The following is a 12,903-nucleotide window of genomic DNA, read 5'->3' as shown; positions in this document are numbered from 1 at the left end:
TGTAAGTTTGATGAATGCCGATACCATTACTTTAACTGTAGATCAGCAAAATATTATAACTCAAAACATTGATTACACAGCCACACAAAAAAAAAAAAGTTTTGGCCTGGGGGTCTGACTATGTCTACTATATGTTTTTGGGAGTCGCTGAATCCGAATCCGAAGTCAATTTAACCCCAGCACGTCAGGGTTTGGACATAACCTCAAAAAACACTCTAAAATCCATTAAAAATGAAAAAAAAATAAAATTTTTTTCGAGCTCAATCCGAGGTCAATTTTACAAAACATATAGTATACATGGTCAGACCCAAAGCTCGAAATTTTTTTTTTTTTGTGGATCTTAGAGTGTTTTTTGAGGTTATGTCCAAACCCTGACGTGTTGGGGTTAAATTGACTTCGGACTCGGATTCAGCGACCCCAAAAACATATAGTAGACATAGTCAGACCCCCAGGCCAAAACTTTTTTTTTTTGTGTGGCTGTGTTATTAACCGGCTGAATACAGATAATCACAATAAAATCAAAACATTTGTTTCTGACTATGCTCCAATCTTCAATCACATCCAAAAATGTTTTTAAAATCACAAAACAGAACAAAAATTTCTAGAGTGAGTTGCACCTGCACTTTGACGTTAACTGGAACCTGCACAGATAAACGCAAAGTACGCCATTTTGTGTAAATATCGGTGGCGCGCAGGTTAAAGTCAACATTAGTGAGTGGCTGGTGCAACTCAACCTAAACTGACTTGAATCGACGAATTGTCCAAAATGACGATAACAAAAGTGGAGTAAGAAACTTTTTCCCATATTTAAGTGTAATTCTCTCCACTAACGAACATTTAATAGTAGTTACTTAATCGAAGCGTTTTGGCTTCGAAATTTTTGTGTGGGGAAATATGTTCTAAAAGCTCAGTTTTGTTGCATTGTTTTTATTGTCTATTTTATAAGTACTAGCACTGTCACTAGGCTCTGCTCATCAGAATTAAATGTACCTCTATAATATTAGTCCCGCGCGGGATGTTTATCACAGTTCATAGTTCTTTATTGTTTTCATTTAGTGTACATTAGATCTTATTGTAATATCTGAAGTGCCCAAAATCTATATATGCATATATGTTATAAAATATAGTATCGTTGAGTTAGTATCCTATAACACAAGTCTCGAACTTACTTTGGAACTAGCTCAATCTGTGTGATTTGTCCTAATTTATTTATTTATTTAAAACTAAATCAATAGTACTTTGATTTAGTTTTAAATAAATAAATAAATTGTATTGTAAATTGTAATGTAAATAAACAGATTGAAATGTTTTGTTCTATTCTAGAACATATCTCTCATCGACATCGTCGCGTGTTTTTGTCTGTAATTTTCCAACAGCATTTTCAAAAAGGGCATGGTTATGTAGACTAAGCCCTCTTTGGAAATGCTTTTGTTGATAATAGGCTTCTTCGTCCACATCTTTATATTCTACGGAAATGTGAAGGTTTTAAACCGACATTCTAAATATTTGAATCAATCTAACCATAAAATTATTACATTTGAAAATAATAATTTCCTTTTACAAATATAGAATTCTATGTAATGTTAATAATAGAACAAAAACAATAAAACAAACTTATTAACAACCGATTTACAATTATAATAACGCGTAGAAATACGACCTATCACAAACGCCAATCGATTATAGCTTAATCGAGTTACAATTTATAGAAATAATCGCTTGATTTATATCAAACCTCTCCAATAAACTAAATGGCATTTTCAACCTTATTGCTTTATAATACATTGAATTTTCAATTGGTAGAGATATGGATACAAATTATAAGGAGGTCGTATCAAAACGGGCATGCGTTTATTCTTCACTTTTGAATAAATCAAAAAAGAACCGCCGACGAGTAATATCGAACGTGTGTTTGTTAGAATAAATAGCTATGGAGTCGCAAATGATATTATTTTTATCAATAACAACAAAATACAACACTTCAAACAGCAGAGCGCACTAAAAGAACCTATTAAAATATTATGATAAATCGGATAATGAAGACTTCTCTATATTTACGGCTGGAGATGTTACTCCTACTTTATATTTCTGGGTACCATTCAATTAAGTCCTAAAAAATAAAAAAGAACCATTGCCTAACAATACTACTAACAATTGACAAGAAATGATCCTTACATATTATATTATATTTATAAAATAAAGTCATTTGCAGCGTCTGTCTTTTCGCGATAAACTCATAAACTTCTGCACGGACTTCACTAATAGATAGAAGGATTTGTGGGGAACGTTTAGGTATAACTTATTATAATTTTACCCGGAATCGGCAGCCAGTAATGCACTAAATTAGCAAAAGTTATGTTGAATATCTTAACGCGAATTGAATGACATTTGACACAACTAATATTAGCAAATACACGCTCTACATATACAATGACATATTATTTACATAAATCGTCTATTTGTTGACTAGTAGAAAAAAACCCAGGGTACACCTTATACATAATTCCTTGATAATATTAAATAAATAAATACAAGTCTTTTCTATGGATTCTTTAGCCTATAACTAATTTAAAGTAAATCTTATATTAATAAGATGGTCTCACACATTAACAAAAACAAATATATTTCCTACGGCTTACACGAACCATAATTTGCACTTATTAATGATTAATAATAATTATTAATATTAATAAAGACAAGAGATTCAATTTTCTATCAAGCTTGAAAATGTCCAATTGAATTCTCTCATCACGCGAGAAAACTCTCTTAGTTACTTCCTTAGTCGTCCAACGTTGGAGTCCAGGATGCGCTCGTGCTATATGGATTTGTAGCGTCTGCTACTCAATCATTTACAATTTCATACTTAAACAATTCATTGTGGCGTATGGTGGATGACTTAGAGATTCATAGTCTAGGCAGCTGCTGCTAGGTAACAACAGCATTTCCATAGATGATTGACGTCAGGCAGGCGGCCGTATCATCACAACTGAATATTCAAAGTTTTGAGGTAATTTTTTACACTGACTCCGGGCTTCACAGCGTCACAGCCCCGAACGCAACCGAGAACATACGGAGATGAAAGAAAAAGACCACCAATTATGAAATGATGGTAAATTGTACAACTGACCTATCCTGAAATCCTTACTCTACTAGAAGAAAAGGGTGGTGGTGTAATGGTTAAGACGCCCGCCTGTGGATCGAAAGGTCTCAGGTTCGTATCCTACCATAAGAGTTTGTATACTAATCTGACTTATATATACTTAGTACTTTTCATAAACCACCACTTGCTTCCGGTGATGGTAAACATCGTGAAACCTGCACACTGGTGGACAGTTTAGTTCACTAATGTGTATGCGACTATCTGCCACTAGATGGCGGTAAGTAGTCGTAAAAGTCATGCCAGATGCCTTTAGGCGACTGGAATAAAATCTGAGACAAGTGTTAGCAATAACACACTCGATATGATGATGATGATTCTACTAGTGGTATTTTTCGAGCTTTGACCGTGGTGACTGCAAGGTCGTTGAAACGTCAGAATATTTAAATAAAAAAACATTCATGCCAAGACCCGTTAATATTATATGAAGTAAATGCTTATTCTACCTCTGCACTATGTCGAAAATCGAAATGGGGAAGTAACATAATCAAACCATAATTTTGGATCAATAATCACAAAGTTCATAAACAGCTAAACAAAATTTCTTACCGCTAAACTAAAACTAGCTTCACATTTAGCCACAAGCTTGATTTTCAATGACACGTCACAACACTAGTGGCAACGCGCGACCGCGCTTACTTAACGAGGGTCAGGTCACGCGATGCTTGTTAGCATAAGTTATAAGCGAGCTTGGATACCAAATGTTTTTTAAGAAATTACCACATTTTATAAAGGTTTTTCACTGAAGAAAATACCAGGTTTGGCTGAGAATAGGTTTTGTTAGTTGCAAACAAGGCAAGCTTAAATAGCAAACTATTTATTATAAAATAACATGTTTTTATGATGTTAATTCATGAAAATAATATCGATAAGAGCATTTAAGCAGCTAATTTAGTACTGGATATGTAAAGAGTGCACGACCATCCAGGGTTGAATACTCGTATTTTCCAAATTTCTTCCCGAAAAGTTGTAAATTTGTCGTCTTTCTCGTATATAAATCTGTCTGTCTGATGTCAACCATCTTCTCAAAGGTATTGTTCCATCGGAAACCTTCGTGAAAGTAGTCTTAATTTAGTGTGTGAATAACACAACATATTTTAATTGGTTACAATCTTCAGCAATATCCATGCGAAAGTAAGTTTGTTTGTTTATTTGTTACCTATTCATGCTATATCTACTCAACCAATTTTATTGAAATTTTGCATAAATGTAGTTTATAGTATGAAAAAAGACAATGGATACTTTTAATAACTGTTCCCGTGGAAAATTTACGCCGGCGAAGCTTCGGGCAATAGCTAGTATTGCTATATTTATTAAATCTAAGCCTCGAATGACAAAAGAGGCAACAAGGAAAAAACCTCAAATAAGAGAAGGAGAGAATCTTCAGCATTATAACACCCTGTTTTCCCTTACAGCATCAAACCACCCTCTAAAGATGGTGTCACGAAGAGCAACCCAAGCAAACGTCACCGTGAGCGTCTCAACGCTGAGCTGGACACACTCGCGTCTCTGCTGCCCTTCGAACAGAACATACTTAGCAAGCTCGACAGGCTGTCCATACTACGGCTCTCTGTCAGCTACCTTAGAACCAAGAGCTACTTCCAAGGTAAGTGACGCTAGACTTTCTAAAATAACATATTTATCCACATTATATATATACATATTATATATTATTATATTTAGCGCTGTATCATCTAATGTTGAAACTTGTCCGGGTCCAGTAATAAATATAAATAAATACATTAGGACAAATCACACAGATTGAGTTAGCCCCAAAATAAGTTCGAGACTTGTGTTATGGAATATTAACTCAACGGTACTATATTTTAAAACAAATACATATATATAGATAAACATCCAAGACCCGGGCCAATCAGAAAAAGATCTTTTACCATCATAAACCGACCGGGGTTCGAACTCGAGACCCTTCGGTTCGGAGGTAAGTACTTTACCGAGGTCGTCAAGTAATTTGCTATCAGGTTCTGTCTTCAATCAGTCCCAAATTATTTATCCTCTTAGACTTTAAAGTAATTCTATTTAGTGTTCCGCTGCTGTACAAATATATCCTTTCTGCTTCAACAACTCTCGATCCATTGCACTTTCTCAGATGTCGTTTTGGGTCTGCCTCTGATGATCATCAGGTCCTTCCAAGGTGATTGACACTTAAGTCTTATCTAACGTAAGATCCATTATAACGAGAAAATCCCTGTAATAATTCAGCCGCTGTATCTTCACTGGTGAATGCATAAACAGTGAAAACGAACTTTGGTCATGTATCTTTCTGTCTTGGACATTTCATAACTTCAGTTTTTTCCTGAAAAGGTTAACCCACATACACATGAATCAGTAAATGTAATTAACTTTTTTTGTAGTGTGTTTTCCCGGCGTAAACTCGATCATCTCAAAAATACTTGTAATCTTACAGATCTAATCTTCCATTATAAATTATAAAACAAAGTCAAGAATAGTGTTAAACTATTAGACAATAGTATAAGAACAAACAGTTTCCATCAAATCGATCGTATCGATTACAGTTCACGAGAATCGAGAACTCGACTCGTTCATTTATTAATACTCATGCAATAAAGTTGGCTGACAACGTTAAATACGTGTCGCTGCGAACATTTGTAAGTAATCGATACATCGGTATGCAAGGATCGATTCTAAGATGCTTAATCGGACGGTAATGGCGACATAATGGATGTAAGGAATTAATATCTGTTCTATTTCTGGAATAAGGAGAGCATTTCCAGTAGCGATAAGTTTTTTGTCTCTTTTTAACTGCAAACGGCTTGTCTGATGATAAGAAATATTTCATTTATATACCGCAGAACTAAAATTGAAAAGAGTTTAGCAAGAAAATACATTGGATTGGATAATATGGAATCTTTTTATTTTTGTGTCGATGGCAAATCCAAAAACACTACACCACACTAAATCCTTTCCTGTCTGAACTGAACTGAGCCACTTCAGCCATCCAGAAGCTACCATCAAGTCAGCTCGGGTACAGGTGTTTGGGCGCTGATGAGTTCATGATTGCGGGAGGAAAACTGTCCCACATTTATAGCATACGCAAGCATATCCCACCTGGTTGACCTAGAGGTAGACTAAAGAGAAGTAGATTGGCGATGACAGAAGAAGGACATACACGCCAATCAGACCTGGAACGAAAAGAAAATAGTAGAAAACCGGATCCTGGTCTTCTCTGGCTTTATGTCTAAGGAAGTAATCGTAAACGCACTAGTATACTTAGTAGGAACTTAATTAAATCTAATTGGAAATTGTCAACCAGTATGCAGTTTTCTTCACAATGTTTTCCTTCATTGGAAGCAAGTGAATTAGTGTTTGTGTATCAGTTTGACTCATATTATGTAGCTGTCCAAATCAAAAGGGACCTTACCTTATACTTATTACCGTAATTGCCGGGCGCCATAAGGTCCCTTTTGATTTGGACTGCCACATATTATGAGTTTTTACTCATGCTGTACAAGTAGTATTTTGTAGGATCTTGTCTGAGTATATATTTATAAATAATTATACTCGGTATTTGACAAAGATTATTTATTTAGGGCTGATAAATCACGAGCAAATACATTTAAAATACCAACAGCCAAGAATCGTCCATGACAGCATTTGTTTTTTAAAAGAAAAGAAACATCGCGCAGGCGCGAGCTCGTCGTCACAGCGCATGCGCGTAGACATATTTGAACCTAGGACTTATTAATCACAGGCATCTTAACTACTGGACCACCACCATTTATATATAAAGAAAGTAATATATATATAGCGTGTAAATAAATTAAAAATCCTAAAATATAACATCTAAAGTAATGTTTCAACACCCGAACCCCTAATAAAGCATCGAGTAATCGAACCAGTAAATTGTAGCTCTTTGCATAAGGCTACCATACATATATCACTTACTGAGTTATTAATGCTCTTTATAATTTTATTCCTTTGCATATCGAATATAAAAATCAGTGGGGGGCGCGTGGTTTATACCTTTAAGTCGGGGAGGAATCGACGACGTAACCTCGAGTACGCTCAGCGACACAACTGCTATTAAATTTTTGTGAAAATGTATTTTTAACATTTCACTTTAATCCATTGACTGGGATCCATTAGCATTATACTACAAGAATTAAAAAAAAACTTATATAAGTTTTTTTAATGCCAGAAAGCGTAATAAATATTTATTACGCTTTCTAGCGTTACACGTACACATGAATCGCACACGATTAAAAAAAATATTATATTTAAAAATAAAAACTTATATTTAGAAATACGTTTGTTTAAAGCGTTACTTAAAAAAATAAACGTATTTCTTTAAAACATTCGGAAAATCTCTTTTCAGTAGCCGAGTTTTCAGTAGGTTATTTAAAAAAAACCATTCCTTGCTATATAACTGCAAAACAGACACTTAGGTATTTACTTATTTTATTTGAGATATCTCCGTTTCCCTGTGCATTGATTGTATTTGTGTTGTTTCTAACAAATAAATGTTTTAAAGAGAAAGAGAAAATATTTGGTTAAAAAAAAGTGCTAAAAAATAAAAACACTTGTCCACGCATCTGTGCGATCAAAATCCCGATAATTCTAATTAAATCGATTGTTGAAGCATCGCTTACAGGCGATTTCGGGCGCGCCGCGGGAGTCGAGGGCCACAATCGCGCATCACCAGTAGCTTGACTTGACTTACAGTTTCGTTCTCGGAATTTTTGAACCGGAAAAGGTATTTACGGGGTCACAATGTACCGTAATAATAACACTGATTACTATCAGTTATTATTAACTTTACAATCTTCTTTTTCGTCTTCTTCAACCATTGTTGTCCACCATTATTTTTCTTTGTAACTAGATTTTGCCCGGGGCTTCACTCTCGTGAGAATTTAGAGATAAAATATAGCCTATAACAATCTTGGATAATGTACCATTCTAATGGTGAAAGATTTTTTGAAAACGGTTTGGTAGTTTCGGAGATTACCCGCCTCAAACATACAAACTCACAAACGCTTACCTCTTTATCTCTTTATATTGTCACTTTGAAAGTACACACAAGCGTGTTATTATATGTAATGACCAATGCACTAGTGTGTCATATGTTGCTTTTCAACAACTTTGAAGTCGGCTACTGTGACGTAAAAAATCGGGAGTCCTAGGGCTGTAAAGTAGCTTGCTATTTTATATAAGTGTATTGAACATGTAAATAACTGTATTCGGAGCGCATATCCCGTAAGAATTTTGAGATAAATAATACTTAATGTACTTATTCTACATGATAATCTAAATCTGTAATAAATTTCATCAAAATCCTGTAAATTTTGCGTTATCAACATCCTCACTCACATCAAAACTAACACAGTTATAATACCTATTAGTAGGAAATTGTATTACTTTGTGACATATACAAAAATATATACAAAAATACATACAAAGATATATCCAAAAATTGCTTACAATTTCTGTCCGTATCCAACCGAACCCTCCCAAAACCAAAGGGGGTTATAAAACTTGCGTCGCATTGCAACTCCTACAGCCCCTCCCCCCTCCCCCCTCCGGTGCCTGCCACCAATAAGTACTGGCGGAAGAAGTATCGATCTCATGGTAATACTACCATATTGATGGAAAACCGTTCGGGCCTATTAATAGAGGGGAATTTTATTCACCATCAAACTACAATTCATGAATAAGAGGATCCTTATTAACATTATAATTGTGAAAGTGTCTTTATTTGTTTTGTTTTTCTATCTATACTATTATTATAAAGAGGTAAGCGTTTGTGACTTTGTGAGTTTGTATGTTTGAGGCGGGTAATCTCCGAAACTACCGAACGTTATACAAGATTGCTATAGGCTATATTTTGTCTCAAACTTCCCACGGGAGCGAAACCCCGGGCAACATCTAGTCACGTATGAAATGTTATGTCAAAAAAAAAAGAAGAAAAAAAACTCACGTCGATTTTGAGCATTGGGTAAAGATTTTTTCTGTGCAGCAGCACTCCAGAGAGTAGAAACACATGCGATGGCTTCCAGGACAATATTAATAAAAGAGTTTGCCATTGTCTTCTCCATTTCAAACACTATCTGATAATCAACTAGACTGGTTTCCTAACGATGTTTTCTTTCACCGTATACAATTGGCCATTTATAAATACATGAGTCAGAATGATATATAAACGAATGCAACACGACCAGAATTTGAACCTGTGACCTTTCGACTCATTAAGGCTAATGCCTAATCTACATAACTACAATATCAAAAACCGATATTCATAAAATTATCAACCAATTTACAAATATTACAAATATAATTGAAATGTAAAAACTCAGCGACAACAAAAAGCACACAATTTTATAAAACAAAATGTGCTACAAACGAGGTTTTGAGCTTATAAAAACAATATTAAAAGCTAATTCTGCCTGAGTCAGCGGTGGAGAATTATAATTGATCTGATAAGGTTCCCCAGGCATTACCCTTACAGGCGAGGGTGCAAGGAGGTATACTTATATTTTCTGAGTTGTGTTGGAAATTTAAACCTTGATTTCTATTACGCGAACGTATTTTATTAAGGATAAAATGTATTTATATTTTGATACATAAATTAAATTGCCCGATGACCTTACTAATATTATAAATGCGAAAGTTTGCGAGTATATTTATTTATTTAGGGTGGGTTGCACCGTCTACTTTGACGTTAGCATTAACGTGCGCAGAAAAACGAAAAGTACCTACGCCACGTTGTGGAAACGTCAGCGGCGCGCCGGTTTAGTTAACATTTAATCCTTTATCTAAAATATTTCTATAGTGTTATTTGGATTATGATAAAGATAATAGCAGTCGAAATATTATCTAATGCGAATTCGCAGAAAAAAATTTTTTTGTACTGTATTCACAAAAATATGTCGTTACGATTCTAATTTACGTAGTTCGGTTTCGTTTCGACAAATGCACAATAAACTGATGAATTTTCGAATTGAAAACAGACAGTTTTCCAGTAAATTCGTTCGAATTGGACCGTGCTATTCGGATTTTAATTAACAAATTCCTAGAACAAATACCACACTGAATGGGCTGGCTACCATCAACATCGAATTAAGGCAAAAACCTTTTTCCATTCGCCGTCACATGATGGATTACTTCACCTTATCACAGAATATTGTTTTTCATATAACACGGGAAAATTAAAAAAAAAAAATCTAATTTGTCGAATAGGAACTAAGCTTATCGCAGTAATTGTTTTCAAAATCCTAGAAAAAAAATTCTGATAAATATGTTGGGAACACGTCAGGTATTAATTATGTTATAGTCGCGATTTTTATGCTTTATTGGTTCTAAAGAAGCGAAGTCATTAGATAATCTATAGTCTTGTCTAAAGGCTATTGTCTTGATTGAGCCGTCATTAATTTTGTAATAAAGCTAATAAGTTTTTTAAAGAGATAAATTTCTTGCTTAAAATCGCTCCTGTGGGATTTTCAGGACGATACGATTTGCGTTCTGTTTGTTTTATTCCAAGTTTTATTCTATCAGTGTATCGTATCTAAACTAATTTGGCGAGCGTATGACAGGGCAGCTAAGCTCTGTTAGTACCTACATCATAATTTTAAATTTAACACAGATCCGCGCAGTAAATAAAAAGTTGAATCGTAAGAATGTATTTCAGCTCGCTTAATCCGATATTGGCAGCCGTGGCATGGCAACGAAAATCGGATAAACTTCTCAAATATTCTTTAAATCTCAAAAAAAAATAAGATATATTCGCTGATTGGTAAAGCAGTGAATGTTAATTTTACTGAACATAATAGTGTAACAGTACCGCGGTCATAAAGTTAACTGCCGTGACCCGCGTTGCTAACGGCGATTAACAGCCATTGAAAAGATGCTTACTAAAGGTATTTATTAACACTTAACGCGGAAATATAAACGCGAAAATTATTTTTATTAAATACTATTGACCCTAAATAGTCTTCTCCTATTTTCTGTTCGTAAATATCTTCTACTAGCTACGCGCCGAGGCTTCGCTCCCGTGGGAAAGTATATTCTACCCGTGTACCAAATTTAAAAACAATCGATCCAGTAGATTTTGCGTGAAAGACGTTCTTCGTTTCACTACAAGTTAATAATCAACCAGAGTGCAGGTTTTCTCGCGATTTTTTAATTCATTCATTCGTTCATCGGAAGCGGCGGTGGTCGAAAAAGCTACTATATAATATGAGTCACACAAACTCATGTTGCACGAGTAGAATTCGAACCTGGGACCTTCCGATCCACAGGTGTCTTAACCATTACACCACCATCGCTCAAAACTGTACATAGTAAAACAAACTAAATAACAATTTTATATAAAAATTAACAAAGTATTTCCACATTTGTGTCTATTTATTATCAAAAATTAAGTCATATTTATTCCTTTTCACCGAAAATAAACCTCGATTAAATTTAACGTGCGTGCGATTAAAAGCAGTTTAACTTAGCAAAACTTAGTTAAACGGTTGAACGATCGATTTACTCGTGAAGTTAGTGTTATTAAGTACGCAAGTAATTCAGCTAGTATATGCAAGCTTATTTTTCCTTTTTCTACCTATACCTTTTATTTAGCTGTTGTTCGCGACTTCGTTCCGTTTTCTTTACAAGGAAACAGTACTTTTCGGCTTAAATTTATATAAGCTGTAATTTTTTTATAACTCGTGAGACAAGGATCTGCGGAACATTTTTAGTTCTTACGTTTTTTTTATTATTAATTAGTTAATAATAGTTTTTAGTTATAGTTGATTTTTAGTTTCGTATAATCATTCGATAACTTAAAAATCTTTAGTTCCCGGGTGCAAATTTTTATGATTACTGGTAAAATTAAGGAAATATTGTTAAATCGATCTAGTAGTGAAAAAAACATTACAATTACACAACCCATATTTACCACTATTAGGTGGGCCCCATGCCTGTTTGCCTACTATAAAAAAAATTGTAGGAATTCCAAGAACTATGCTTCAAAATATCACACATTTAACTTTACAGCTGGCACGTAAAAGATAACAAAAGTCCACTCAACAAAGCTTTTCTAAAGCCCAGCCAATGGGTATCCACATAAAAAGCTCCTTAAATAAGCACCCCTTGTATATAAGGCTACGAAATTACGCGGGGTAGTTTATAAAATTCGCCGACTCCTCGCGAGGGGGCTAGGGGGGGTGAAACAACCCTAATGGCGCCATCGCGTGACAGAATTTCGGCAGTGACCCCGTGTACGATGTGAAAGTGAAAATATCTTTATGAAGCTGATAATACCGAGAGTTTTTTTTTTGTTTTAGTACTGTGGGCTAATAATATTATTTTTTTATTCAGACCATTTCTGTTAGTAACAATAAAACCTTAACCTATTGTTAGTAAATACAAACCCAAAAGAATCTAAATCCAGAACATCCATCAGTCACTGCTGCCCAGTTCCGTGGGAGAGTAATAATTAGAACTGTCAATTTTTATTTAGTAATGAAAAAAACAATTTTAGTAACCGATGATATTTAATTTGAAGAAGATATTCGTCTTCGCCGATACACCGGAACCGCAATGAAACTGAATAATAACTTTTAAATTATTTGTATTCATGCAATTATGATTTTTTTTGTTTTTTATACATTGAAAAAAGTGCGTAGATAGACGCGCCGAATTTGAGAAGAAGTAAAAAAAAAATACGTGACGTTGACAACTTTGACATTCGGGAAAATTAAAAAGCTAGCTAGTGACACTGAAGTATT

At 34.5% G+C, this 12,903-nt stretch overlaps 1 protein-coding gene across 2 annotated transcripts in view; it reads left to right on the top strand.

Moving 5' to 3' along the window:
* The window catches only part of ss (spineless), a 125,772-nt gene that overhangs the window by 63,952 nt on the left and 48,917 nt on the right, over positions 1–12,903 (top strand). The window contains exon 2 of one of the 2 annotated variants that reach the window (XM_053759587.2): positions 4,573–4,763. The gene's annotated coding sequence lies outside the window, so the exon portion shown is untranslated. Of the gene's footprint in view, positions 1–4,572; positions 4,764–12,903 lie in introns of those variants that run through there. The other variant, XM_053759585.1, reaches the window with a different exon arrangement.

The sequence above is a fragment of the Plodia interpunctella genome, chromosome 19 (assembly GCF_027563975.2).
Source record: "Plodia interpunctella isolate USDA-ARS_2022_Savannah chromosome 19, ilPloInte3.2, whole genome shotgun sequence".
In the NCBI taxonomy this organism is placed as follows: Eukaryota; Metazoa; Arthropoda; class Insecta; order Lepidoptera; family Pyralidae; genus Plodia; species Plodia interpunctella.
Note: the sequence above shows the minus strand (reverse complement) of the source record. Positions and strands in the feature narration are given on the sequence as shown.